The following is a 14,410-nucleotide window of genomic DNA, read 5'->3' on the forward strand; positions in this document are numbered from 1 at the left end:
ATCCTGCGTCAGCCACCCCAGCTCCCTCTCCCCTTGCAAAGGAGGTTGTGTGTGAGGAGCCTCTGAATCCTGGATGGGCAGTGGGGCTGCATTTCGCAGCTGCCTGTGGTCTGGGGCCCATGCGGCATGGAGGCTGACGTAGTGAGCTGGGCCACGATTGGGCCCTTGCAGCGGCCACTGACTGGCAATGGCTCGGAGCAGTGCCAGATGGCATGGAAGAGCCAGTGGGGCCTGGAGGGGCCCAATTTGGTGCGCTGTGGGGACCGCAGCCATGAGATTCGCTGGGCAGGAGGCAAGGCACTCTAGGGGCCTCGGGTGCTGCACAGGGCCATCGCCCTAGGGAGTAACTTTAGATCCTGGAGGAGTATGTGCAGCTGGTCGAGGGTGTAGTGGCCCCAGCAGGAGGGACCGGCATGGATTTGCTCCCCTTGGATGTCCTGGAGAGCTAGGATGTGCCAGGAGATGGCAAGAAGGGCCCCTGGTTGATAAAACAGCCCGGGTGAGGCTGATACCACTATGGATTTCAACACTGCTAGGGCCAATTAAGGCCCGTGATATCCTCTGCGGGTGGGGTAGGGCCCAGGATGGGGCCTTGGGGAGGATCCAGTGGTTCTGATCCTGGTTTGGAGCTGTTGGCAAACCTGGAGGAGGAACGAGCCCTGGGCGACTGGAAGAGACCTGGCGATGAACCCACCCCTCCATCTGGCCCGGGGTGTGGGGCCCTCAGAGAGAGCTGGTTGAGGGCTGAAAAGACATTTGGTGGGAGAGTTGATAGATAATCATGGGCCCGGACCTGCTGGCCCCTAAAATGGTGCACAATAAACAGGTGGAACCAGCTGCATTGAATGGGGCCACGTCAGCAGAGGGACGTGAACCTGCAGGGGTGACAATGGACTGAGAAAGCCACAATCCTGTCTCTCTAACATGCATAACATGAACACATTTCCCACATCAGAACCAAATAAAAAACAACAAACACCCTTTCAACCACACACCCTATGCAGCACAGCACACAACCTGTGCAGGCAAGGACTTCAATGTCCCAGAAAGGGTTAGTAAATGCTATATAAATGCTACAATATAATACAATACAAAGCAGACCAGTATTGCCCAATGCATAATTGTTTCATAAGTCTCTGACTGCTGTTGGCCTGGTGGAGGACTTAATATCCGCCAAGCCAAAACTACTCTGCCTGCCAAATTTAGAAATGACTGCCAAGGCGGCGTTCATTTATGAATCTTTGTCAGAAACCGGTAACAGCGATTACGGTCAATGCTGTTTAAAGTGTGGTCATGGCTCTGTCAACAGGGCAGAACCATCCATCAAACCTTTCCTTTTTAAAGTTCAGAATCAGGGGCCCGATTCACAGAACTAACTTAAGACAAAATCCTAAACTTACTACCATTTTCGTATTCACAGAAGGCACTTACTCATTTTGGTATTCACAGAAGACACTTACTCATTTCGGTATTCACAGAAGTTAGGACTCCTAACTTTAGGACTCCTAAATGCATTCTGTGAATACCGTAGGTATTAAAATTAGGATTTTTCTCAATTTAGTAGTAGTAAAGTTAGGACTCCTAACTTTAGGACTCCTAAATGCCTTCTGTAAATACCGAAAGTCTTAAAATTAGGATTTTTCTCAATTTAGTAGTAGTAAAGTTAGGACTCCTAACTTTAGGACTCCTAAATGCCTTCTGTGAATACCGAAAGTCTTAAAATTAGGATTTTTCTCAATTTAGTAGTAGTAAAGTTAGGACTCCTTACTTTAGGACTCCTAAATGCATTCTGTGAATACCGTAAATCTTAAAATTAGGATTTCTCTTAATTTAATAGCGGTAAAGTTAGGACTCCTAACTTTAGGACTCCTAAACTGAGAAAAATCCTAATTTTAAGACTTTCGGTATTCACAGAAGGCATTTAGGAGTCCAAAGTTAGGAGTCCTAACTTTACTACTACTAAATTGAGAAAAATCCTAATTTTAAGACTTTCGGTATTCACAGAAGGCATTTAGGAGTCCTAAAGTTAGAAGCATAGAGCACACCATTGTCTACAATGGAGCTCCCAACATTCCAATGTTCTAAAACAAAGATATAAATCAGGCTGCTCTTGATGTTGTTGGTAGTCGGAGGGAGGAGACATTTCAATGACTACACTGCCCTGAGTTTCTTGGAGGAGGTGGAATTTGGCTCGCATCACTACTGAGGCACCCTCTGAACCCGCTGTGCAGGGCACAACCAGGCACATGCTCGGGAGAAGACCAGCCCAAGAGTGGGTCTGCGCCCGTCAGAGCCCAGAGGAGACTAGGCCACCCCATTTTCATCTATGATACTAATGGGGTGATTTATTGTTTAATATGGGTAAAAGGAAAGCTGACAGTCACTCTATCCCCACTTCTAAAGGTACCACTATTGACTATTTTAGAAAGAGTGGTGTGGGTAATTACAAAACAAACTCTGCTAACTGAGGAGAGAAGGCTGTTGATTGAATTAGCAAGCCCTTACTATTGTGAATGTTAATTTGGAGCCTACAGCCTATTACCTTGTCAGGGAAGAGGTTAACTCCTGTACTGCTAGCCCTGATACAAACCTGGGCATGGACATCATTTAGGGGTTGGGAGGGGTCGTAGCTGCGACCCTGGCTTGACTCTTGCAATCCCTGGCACTGCCTTTGCCACCCCTGGTCTCAGATGTGGCAAAATGAGTGCCACGAACACAGTGGCAGCTCATCTTAATGAACATCAGGTGGGGCTGCACTATCTTTGGTTTTCTGTCAACTGATTTATTACACTAATAGTAAAAAGTATAAAATATATTATATTATTCACTATCAGTGTAATAAAAATGGAGTTCAATTAGCTGAAATATAACCCTCTCTGGCAGGTGAGGTATGTACAAAATGCATTTAAATGTATGTTGTGTGCGTGCTTGCGGGTGAGAGTGTGTTTATGTGAGAGTGTGCGTGTAAGTGTGAATGTGTGTGTATGGCCTGTACTGTGGCCTTAGAGAGCAACCCTCATTAGGTAGTAGTTTCAGATTGACCTGCCAGTGGCTCCTTCTTACCATCAGCTACCAAAGGCCTTTCTGCACCCCCTTCAAACTCGCCCCATTCTGTGTTGTCTTTAGTGGATCAAGCGGGCACTAAAGGCGTTGCCCCGAATTTGATATTCCTGCACACAGTCGAATCTGTTCTTCTTTCTTCTTATGAATCTTTGATAAATTCAGTTACTTGTGAGGATCCCCTGGGGTTGGTCATTCCCCATCCGCTTTAATTTCTCTACGTGACCATGAATTAAACTGTTGCCCATGTGCACAGCCAAGCACTCAATGTAAGCAGATGATGCTCCACCTAAGACTAAGAAACAAGTTGGGAGAAATGCCATTTTCTAATACTTATGAGCTCTTTGCAATTGTATGGTAGATGTTCTCTAAATTATCAAACTCACACTGCAAAATCTGAGAATCTTCCTTGCAAGTAGGAATCCTCTCTGAAGCTTCAGCCTTTCGCATGATCTTACCCGAAAGTGCCCTTCCTCCACTGTGGTGGTGGGAAACTAAGTTATTCTGCTGAAGGTGAGTCTTACCTTGATTTCCCAGATATCTGCAATATCCAAATGTTGCCTTTTTTCACCTTAGGATCTTTCATCTGCGGTCCTTGGTCAAGTGGGCCTTTATTTCATCCCCTCTGGCTGCGGGTACTACACTTAAATAGAGCACCCTGATTATTCCTTCTGCAGCATTCAAATTATTCTGAATGCTGCTGCCTGGCCTTTGCTAAAACTGAAGAACACCTACCAAATCTCTCTTGCTCTGGACCAATTACGCAGAATTAATTTTCAAGTGCAATATATTTTGTTGTCGCTGTGAGTTGCATTTGGAAAATTTCAACCTGCCAGAAGTTTAGTTCTCATGGCTTTCCACCCAGAAAGGTCTTTATCATCCTCAGCATGACGTTCCTCTACTTTCGAAACAACCATGAACCCCTTCAGGCATTAAATATCACATAACAAAGCATTCGAATCAAGTTAAAACGTTTAAAAGAAATGCAGAATGGATTCAGAATGCATGCATCAATTTGCATGGACCGTGTAACTAAACTTTTGTACCGAGAAAAATAACTCATTGATTCCACCCTATTAAACATATAGGGTCAGATGTAGGTAACTTCAATTTAGCGAGTCCTTAATAGCGATTTTTATCGAATCACTATTAAGGACTCGCTAAATTGACTGTAGGTAGGAATCACTAAAATATTAGCGTATCCTTAATATTCCTTAATAACTAATCGGTAATTGAGATTCGTTATTAAGGAATACCTTAGTGGGGAAATGGCAGTCACATACCAGGAACATGGTCCCTGAAGAAATGTTTTAAGGCATTGCCAAAGTGGGTAATTGCCCAGGACTACCCAACGTCCAATGGACGCCTGGGAAAGTTAACTCTCTCTTTTTGATCTCTGTCCATCCCTATTTCTCTATTTAAACCTCCCCCTTTCTACGTACCTCTACCTCTTACTCTATCAACCTACCCTCTGCAATTTTGAAGAATGTTGGCGTCCCAAGCAAGATATATTTCAGCTGTTTTGATATGACCCCGTTTAAGTTTAACAAACATTTTCTTATGGTTTAGCATCATGCAGACTTGAATTAGCAGAAAATGGGTATTACAATTCAAATTTGTTCCATAAGATGACAATGTGTACAGCACAATTTACAGAGAAGATGACCTCTGGAGGACAATTGTGCCACATACCTGCACCACTAGAGTAGATCCGGAACTTATGGGCCATGAGAGAAACTGGAACTTGCAGGACTTGAGCAGAACCGGGGCCTGTAAGGCATAGAGAGGTTCTGGAGCTTGCAGGACTGGATTAGCACCAGAGCTTGTAGGCCAAGAGAGAACGAGGAAATTGGAGGATTATAGCAGCACTGGAGCTCGTAGGCCAAGAGAGAAACTGGAGCTTGCAGGACTGGGTAGCACCAGAGATTTTTGGACAAGAGAGATCCTGGAGCTTGCAGGACTACAACAGCACAGAAGCTTGTAGGACAAGGGAGAAAATGAAGCTTGGACCAGGCAGCACCAGAGCTTGCAGGCCAAGAGGGAAACTGAAGCTTGCAGAACTGAAACTGCACAGGTGCTTGTAGGCCATGGGAGAAACTGGAGCTTGGAGGACTGGAGCAGCACTTGAGCTTGTAGGCCAAGAGAGAAACTGGAGCTTGCAGAACTGGGACAGCACCGTAGCTTGTACACCAAGAAATATCCTGTGGCTTGAAGAATGGAGTAGAACTCGATTTATACGGTCTGGGGCTGAACAAGAGTGAAACAACCAACAGTATGATCAAACCAGAGATGCTGCAATGCATAGGTGCATTAGCAAGGGACCCTTCATTCACCAGTGGAGCAGGAACCCACAGACAGTATCAGGCTATTCCCAGAAACTGACCGGCAGGGACAGTTGTGAGAAATGTACATACTGATAGACTGTCCAAGTTTGGTGGTCACTTGGGAATTTTGTTTGTCTTGGTCAATCATCTTGGCATCATGCTTCACCTATGGAAGTTGAACTCATGCTTTATGCTTGCAATCATGCTGTCCTCTCCTAGAACTACAACATTCCGTACATCTAGGGGCCGATTCCGATTCGGTAAAATCCCTTACAAATAGCCGTACGGAGCATATTTCCCGTACGAATCGTACCCTTAAACGTCCCCATGCGTATGATGAAGTACGAATATGTGAACAACAAGGACCCCCTGAATGAGAAATAATATTATTCCTAGGACAGGGAAAACAAATTGTGTGTATCAATCCTAGGCAATCACCATAACAGCAAAGGGAACAAGGTTGCAGGAAAAGGACATGTAAAAGACACTAAATTATCAAACTTTGTTTTTATTTATTACACATTTATATTAAAATCATAATTCACATAATGCATACTAGTGAATACATCATAAATTTAAAAACATGACTATTGAAATATACAAAATATACAAACAAACAATTAACAAACACTCAATTAATATCAAAAAAGTGGCAATTAATGTATTAGACGCGCCTTTCGGCGTTAGAAGAACGCCTTCTTCAGGAGCCACACAATATTCAGAAGGTTAAACAAGCATTTGCAATGCAATAGGTCTCGTTTTAACGCAAATTTAAGCTATAGGCCTTGTAAATGACAAAGCCTTTTATTTATGTTCTAAAAACCAGAACGCAAAAATAAAGGGCATTATCATTTACAATGCTAATAGTTCAGACTCGCGTAATTGCAAGACCTATTGCATTTCCAATGCTTGTTTAGCAATGCATCTGAGATGAAACAGCATGGAGGGGATGTGTGGTTGCGCGAAGAAATCAGGGGCCCAATTTGAAGTGTGTGTTGTAATTATGAAAGCGGGCGCGTGTTAAACATATAGCACAGCACCCATGTACGTCAAAGCTATGTGCAGCAGCCTATGAAGCGACTGCTGTGGCTAGTCATTACGAGCTGCTCTCGAAGAAGGCTTTGGAACAGATGGTAATTTAAGTTAAAAAAAAAGACTTTGATGCAGCAGGGGGCGGAGAGCAGGGGGTCGGAGCGGGAAGAGCTGCTGGCGTGGGAGGGTGATTGATGGACGGGGCAGCGCTGGGGAAGCCTGGGATGCCTTTGATGTGGGGAGGGAGGAGAGCCTTGTGCAGGAGAAATGAACAGATGTCCGTGAGGTGTGGGAGGAGTGCCTGATGCGCGTGCTTGTGTTTCACGTGAACTGAAAGAAAACGCCGGCTGAAAGCCCTTCGGTTTGCCGAGGATTTTGCCGACTTGAATTCTCGTTCCTCAATGCGCTTGCGCGCATTTAAGGTCACGAGACCTAAAAACGATCACACACTTGAAAAAGATTGTTTAAGTTGTTTAAAATAAAACGCACACTGGCATAGACTGAAGATGATGGGATCACAGAAAGCGGTGTGTTACTCGGTTAGATGCCGAGTTTGAAGACCCAAATTATACGAGTTGGATTGCGGCCGCGTGTAATCACAAAAAACGGCGTGCTATTCGGTTAGATGCCGAGTATAAAGACCCAGGTAATGCGAGTCTGATTAAAGCTGTGTGTTTATCAAAAGGGGAACGCCAAAACAGAAGATAGCTGTTGGCGTTTCACGTCGGTTCAAGCCCATGATAGCATAACTGAGTTAATACTCTCAGAACAGGGCAATAACACTTACATATCCGCAACAATTGATACAGATGACTTACTTTAATATGGATTTGACAGTCCAGACTAGATAGAGAGGCACCAAAGCAGACCTCTATTTCCCAACACCTGGCTGACAGGGGGAGAGAGTGATGGTAGTAAAAGGGAGGGGGCGGTATTTTTCAATTCTCGCCTAGGGCGGCAAGACACCTAGAAACGGCCCTGCTGACTTGTGCCAACGCGTAGTCAGGATGAGGTTACGAGCCGCTGATGCAGCGTGGTTCCGTGTATGGGAAAAAAAGTGAGAGGAAAGACCTCTTCTAATCAAGACATCTGCATTAGAAATGATGCGGCTGGGGCAACCGCTGATATTAAAAAAAGTGTTCAATTTGAAATGATTCGGTTCAACAAATAAATAAGACCGGATCAACTAGTATCGAAATAAGGTCCCCAGAGTGAAAAAGGAGCGTCATATGAATGCTCAATATCACCATACATTGAAACATAATTAGTTTGTTTGCATGTATAATGTACAAGACACAACAATGCAGTTAAAAAAGGGCTTTCAAACTCTGCAAGGATGTAATGAAACTAAAGCAACCACAATTTGAGACAGTAACTTGTTGGAGAAATACATTTTTTGAAGTTCTCTTCTACCATTTTCTACGAGGAATACTGGATGTCTCATGCGATAGACGCTTGATGGACCAGTGTTTCTCCCCACTGATTCACAGCTGTCAGTATGTCACCAAGCTTACAACAATCTGTAACAAATTGCAGGGAGTGTTGGAGCTTACCCCTCCTGTGATTGAGACTTTGGTGAACTCAGTGCGGACATTGAAGTTCCTTCACCTGCGTTCTCCCGAACTTGCCCGGCAGCACTCTCTGCAATCACTGCTGCATCACCATGGAGATGTTAACAAAGTGGACTTATTATCCTGACCTGCTCCTGAGGCATACATTTTAGCCCTCATTCTAGGTATCAGTGCAGGATTTTGGGTGGAGCACCACAGAAACCCCTGTAGGTTTTGTGACATCGAAACCCAGACTGAAAGGGCCAGGTTACTGCAGGAGAAAAATCCACTTCTGGATTTACTTGTTCCATGTGATGGTTTCCTGGATGAACAAGATGAAGAAGAGATTGTTGATCAATATAGCATAGAATATAAAAAGGGACACGAAGAGACACCAAGTGCCTTGCTGACATTGCAGCCCCTCAACTTAGATCAGAGACCATGGGATGAACCTCCCAAAATGCATCGGAAAAGCCACTGCAAGGCCACTGTTACCTCAAAGCCCCATGGGTCGAGAAACAGTATCTCAAAGAATCGTGCAAGTCAAGATGCAAGCACCAAATTACCTCTTGTTACTTCTGAACAATACAAACAACCTTCCCCTAACTCGCCGAAAGGTTTGCCAGCTGACCTTGCCAAGAAAAATAAATCTGCTACCCACTATGCCAACTCAAGTGGTGTGGAGAATATCGACTTTAAGGCAGAAGATCTTTATGATGTTATCTTTAGTGTGGCCAATGAGAAGAAAACAAGAACCAGCACTGGGAGCAAAAGTCCTTTGGGGGAGAAAGGTGCTTTGGGGTTACATGGTCTGCTGGGGGAAAGATGCCTTGGGGTCCCTTTCTTTGATTCTTCACGCCGCTTCTGAAGCATCAGTGCCCTGAATTTGCACAACGTGCCCCTGACCCTTGAATATTATCACATCTTGTGTAACCTACTGAGCACATGGGTCACACTGGAGAAACAGACAATGGCTTACAATGGTAAGTAACAAAAAGTAATGTGTTCAATTGCGTTTCTCACTCAAGTCATATTTTAGGCAGGATGATGTTATATGTGCAAATATTGAGCAATACAAAGATTGAAAGAGGGCATGTAGTTTGTGGTTTAATCTAACAGTATGTAGAAGCTTGAATACCCTTGGTCGTGGCCCGGTGGAGCTGTCCTATGCAGCTATAGAGGAGTCTGGCGCTGGTTCACCCCTTCGGCCGTCACCTACCTAGCCAGACAGCGGACATTGTTTGTCACGGTTCTTCACGGTTTGATCTGCCTTTCTCTTTTGACTGCTTTGTTACCCCTGAAGTACTTTCCCCTTTCCTATCTACCCGACTATCTGTTTTCCTCTCACCTGTTTACCTTTCCCCCCCGCTACCTTCCATTCCCCATAAGACGCATATCTTGGCCATGCTATGCGCTAATAACTTAAATTATTGTGTAATCTCATGTTTTTCTCCTAAGCCTATACTCGTAGTGCAACTGTAACTGTAACTGATGTAATTTTTGTATCCTGCAACCCGCTGATCCTCATGTAAAGCGCTCTGATACCTCCGGGTCTAGCCAGCGCTATAAAAAACTCTGCAAACAAATATAAGGAATCATCTGCAATCTTGAAATGTGGTCCCCAGAGTGTACTGGAGCGTCATACAAGTGCACAATTTCACTTTACATTTAAACATAGTCGGTTTTTAGTACATATAATACCAAAGGCACAACAATACTTGATTGCAGAGTTAGAAAACATATATATGGCAGAGACAAAATGACCAATTATTTTCAAAAGAGAAGAAGGCTCGATACATATTCTGTTGTGCAACAATAACTTTTTGCACGACATATAGTTGACAATGTGTCAAAAAGGGGCATTGCTGTAACACAGTAACACGATTAAACTAATTCTTGCATTTTGGAACACATTAATTGGAGACCTCCATAGGGAATTGTGCAGTTGTAACTGGGTGATGGTCATACAGAGCCAAGGTGGTACTGGATACTGAGAGCCTGAAAGTGGCATAACTCTTACTCTGTAGTTAAGAAAGATAACTGTGCACTGCTCGCATCTAGTTCGTTAAAGCCATTCTGAATGGTGTCTAATAAATGGATCAATTCGCATTCGCGAACATTCAAGATGGATTGAATGTTCCCTCCCCTAACCCCAAGTGTAACCTTCTCTAGCACAACCCATTTAAGGCTTTCTGCTTCGTACTGGGCGATCTGAAAATGCTCGACCTGGGGTGCTCCAATGACACCACAACGTACCCTGCTACAATGTTGAAGTACATGTGTTTTCACTTTTGTTGAGTCTAGTCCACGTATATCATGTCGCAAGGGCAGATGATGCCATAGATTACATCTGAAGTGTTACAGTTGGAGAAAGATTTTAAATTGATCACGCGTTGTTTGTAAGTGAATTTTTTGGTTTGAATAGTGAATTTACAGGCCTTACAGTGGCCGCATTTAAAGTGGCACTGGGTTTCAAGAAGGTGCCACATGGATTGAATGGACGGTTCAGCTTGAGGCTCCAAAAGAGAACGTACCACATGATCTCATATACTTTTGCCTTTTTTGAAAGAGTGCATGGGTGGGTCTTGTATTTCCAAATCATCTGAGACCAAACCCCAATATTGGTTACTGATTTTCCTGCTCGCATGACTTCGGGTACAGAATGTGGTGACACATATCATCCTGTTAGCAAGATCCCTCTCACGTGTCTTTGCAGTAAGCAGGCTTTCTCGGGGTTAAACCAGGCTCTTTTTATGGCACGTTTGACTAAACCCTTTGGGTAATCTCTTTCAATGAGGCAGTTACTGAGGTTTTCTGATTCTGGCATGTAGTCCTCTTTTTTGGAACAATTTCGGCGGATCCTCAAAAACTGTCCAAAGGGCAAACTGTCCCATAGTGCCCTAGGGTGGTGCCTGTTGTAGCGGAGTAAAGCGTTCCGTTCGGTAGGTTTCCTGTATAGAGTGGTGTACAATTGGTCATTCTCCGTCTTGATAGTAATGTCAAGAAAATCTATTGTATGAGAATCTGAATGAATGGTAAACTTGATATCATCAGACCTTTGATTCAACCATGTATGGAAATCGTTCAATGTCTTGGCAGCACCAGTCCAAATCAACAAGACATCAATGTATCGCCTCCACAGGGTCACCTGTGTATGGTAAGGGTTGCTTTCATCAAACACGTGTGAATTTTAGAAGTGATCCATGTAGATGATGGCTAGGTCTGGAGCAAAGCTGACACCCATTGCTACGTCCTTGGTTAGCAGGTAAAAATCGCCTTGAAAATAAAAGAAGTTGTGCATCATGGCAATTTCGAGAAGTTTAATAATGAATTCCGTGGGCACTCCCAAGGGGGCAAGTCTTTTGTTGAGGGCTGTCTGCATAACTTCGAGGGCTGGTCCTTGGGCTATGATCATCTACAGAGATACAATGTCTAGGGTCACTAGGATTTGTTTGGTTGGATGAAAAGGTTGTCGGTCGATCAGATTGATTGTCTCCATTGTATCTTTGAGGTACGATCTCGTGGTCTCTGCAATTGGCTTCAAGACAAAATCCACGTATTTGCAAAAAGGCTCAAGCAAGGAGCCGCAGTCGGAGACGATAGGTCATCCGGGTGGTTTCTGCATGTTCTTATGTATTGTCGGTATTGTATAAATCGTTGGTAAACGAGGTTGGTTTTAATTCAGGAATTTGAACTCCAAATCTGAAAGAAAACCCTGTGCCTGGTCCTCCTTTGATATATTCAGGATAATTTTCACAAGTTCCTTAGTAGGGTTTGTCCGCAGTCTTGTGTAGCTGACCCCATGGCCCAATTAGTTGAATACTTCCGTCTTGTATTTTGCAATGTCCTGTACCACAACCCCTCCCCCCCTTGTCCGCGGGTTTGATCACAATCTGTTTATGGTTCTTCAATGAGGATAGTGCTTCTCTATATAACAAATTGTTGCCTTCAATTGTGTTCCACTGGGACCATTTTCTTCTGTATTGAAATTAAATAAGGAGGCCTTTATGCACAATCTTGTTAAGGAGAATATTTATGTTATCTTAACAGTAACACTAACTTCAGTGGAGGGATCCCCCGGAATCATTTTAGAGGCTTTTACTGCCCTACGTGCCTCAGTGGATAAGGGACTGAGGCTTAACATAGCATTGAACATTTCTCCACCTGTAGGTTGGTTTAACCATGCCTGTACTTCGGGCCATGAAAAGCTGAAATTGCCACTTTCTAATACCCTGCGCTCCAGGGAGGACATTTTGAGTGTCAGCGGGAATAACTAAGCTACCCTGAGGCTAGGAGACCTGCGTTACGAATGGCAGCATAGGAGAAATTGGGAAAGTCTGCCAGATTAAGGGATAATGCAGCTGTCTGTAAGGTTGTTACTCAACCTTTTTTCTCTGGGTAGAAGAAACCCACACTGGACACAGTTATACCTGTTGAAGCTTGGGTAGACCATTTAAATAGTGTTTTTAAACCAGGAAATAAGGCCATTAATATAAATATTAGAAAAACAGTAGCTCATAATCTAGAGATGTTGTCTGCCCTTAGTGAAACCATTGAAACTAAGGATGTAACTGTTGTTATTAATCAGAGCCTTGCTGGTATGGCTCCAGGACCAGACGGAGTCCTACTGGACCTTTTTTAAGATAATGCTGCATTCTGGGCTTCATTTGTAATCAATGTTTTAAAGACCTCCATACAATGGGATCTTATCCCATTGTGGAGAGAAGCGATAGTAGTTCCCATTTTCATAAAAGGAACCAGAAATTCTCCATCTTGTTATTGCCCAATTTCCCTCCTGGATAGCTCCCTCGAGATACTTGTAAGGATTCTTGCAGACACATTGGAAGCACGAGTAGGTTGCTTTAACCTTTTGGGCCATAAAAAGCTGGAATTGCCACTTTCTAATATCCTGTGCTCCAGGGAGGAAATTTTGAGTGTCAAGAGGAATAATAAAGCTACCCTGAGGCTAGGAGAGCTGAGTTAAGAATGGCAGCATAGGAGGAGTTGGTAAAGTCTGCCAGATTAGGGGATAATGCAGCTTTCTGTAAGGTTGTTACTCAACCTTTTTTCTCTGGGTAAAAGAAACACACACAGGACACAGTTATACCTGTTGAAGCTTGGGTAGACCATTTAAATAGTGTTTTAATCCAGGAAATAAGGCCATTAATATAAATAATAAAGAAACAGTAGCTCATAATCTAGAGATGTTTTGTGCCCTTAGTGAAACCATTGAAACTAAGGATGTAACTGTTGGTATTAATCAGAGCCTTGCCAGTATGGCTCCAGGACCAGGCGGAGTCCTACTGGACCTTTTTAAAGATAATGCTGTACTCTGGTCTTCATTTGTAACCAATGTTTTAAAGGCCTCCATACAGTGGGAACGTATCTCATTGTGGAGAGAAGCGGCAGTAGTTCCCATTTTCATAAAAGGGACCAGAAATGCTCCATCTTTTTATTGCCCAATTTCCCTCCTGGATAGCTTCCTTGAGATACTTGTAAGGATTCTTGCAGACACATTGGAAGCACGATGGAGGAAAACAAGGCATTTGCCCAGGGGTTGGCACAGTATAACAGTACCTAAACCTCCAGTTGATTATCGATAAATATGTCAAGGCAAGGAGAGGTTCCATTCACCTCGCATTTATGGACCTCTCCTGTGCCTTTGACTTGGTTAACAGAGTGACGCTCTGGGATATTATGGCTCGGATGAGAATTGATCAGACTTTAATGGGACTGGTATAAAGGATGCATTGGGATTCCATAATTAGGGTCAAATATGGAAAAGGTGGCAGAACTATAACCTGACCTGGCATAGCCTCCATCCATACTATCCGGGTTATACAATATCAAGAGCAGTGGAGTCTATTTGTACTTTTGTTTTGTGGCTGGGGCACAAGCCAAATAGAGAAATGAGGGACGCCAGTTTTGACACCGGGGACCGAGTGCCTACAACCCCCTGCACTACCAGTGGCAGGAGGGCCGCTCACGCCCTGTTCTCATGCCAGGGGGCGCACAAAAAGGCTGCTGCACGCCAGCAGCGCGGGACGCCAGTTTTGATTCGAGGACCGAGCGCCTACAACCCCAGCACTACCCGCGGCAGGAGGGCCGCCCATGACCTGTTCTCGCGCCAGGAGGCATACAAAAGGGCCGCTGCACTCCCGCAGCGCGGGACATGCGCAGGCGTGCCCGGCTCCGCTCGGACGAAGCCCAGGCCAAAGGCGGGCCTGTCTGCGCCCGTCTTAGATCGGAAGAGACTGGGCTGGGCCACCCCCCTGGGTATCGTACACGGATGACGGTCTGAGGGTCAGCCAGAAACCAGCAAGTAAACCTAAGGTTATTTTAGGAATCCCATGGCTCGAACTTCACAATCCACCGATAGATTGGATTAAACGCACGGTAACCCTGGATTCATCTTACTGCAAACTACATTGTTATCATGAAACA

At 44.3% G+C, this 14,410-nt stretch overlaps 1 long non-coding RNA gene and 1 pseudogene across 1 annotated transcript in view; one reads left to right on the forward strand and one right to left on the reverse strand.

Moving 5' to 3' along the window:
• LOC144753061 (uncharacterized) overlaps nt 1–14,410 on the reverse strand; it is a 473,043-nt gene that overhangs the window by 398,713 nt on the left and 59,920 nt on the right. The window lies entirely within an intron of this gene.
• LOC144756438 (leucine-rich repeat-containing protein 41-like) lies at nt 585–9,498 on the forward strand (annotated as a pseudogene).

This window comes from Lissotriton helveticus, chromosome 5_1, assembly GCF_964261635.1.
Source record: "Lissotriton helveticus chromosome 5_1, aLisHel1.1, whole genome shotgun sequence".
NCBI lineage: Eukaryota > Metazoa > Chordata > Amphibia > Caudata > Salamandridae > Lissotriton > Lissotriton helveticus.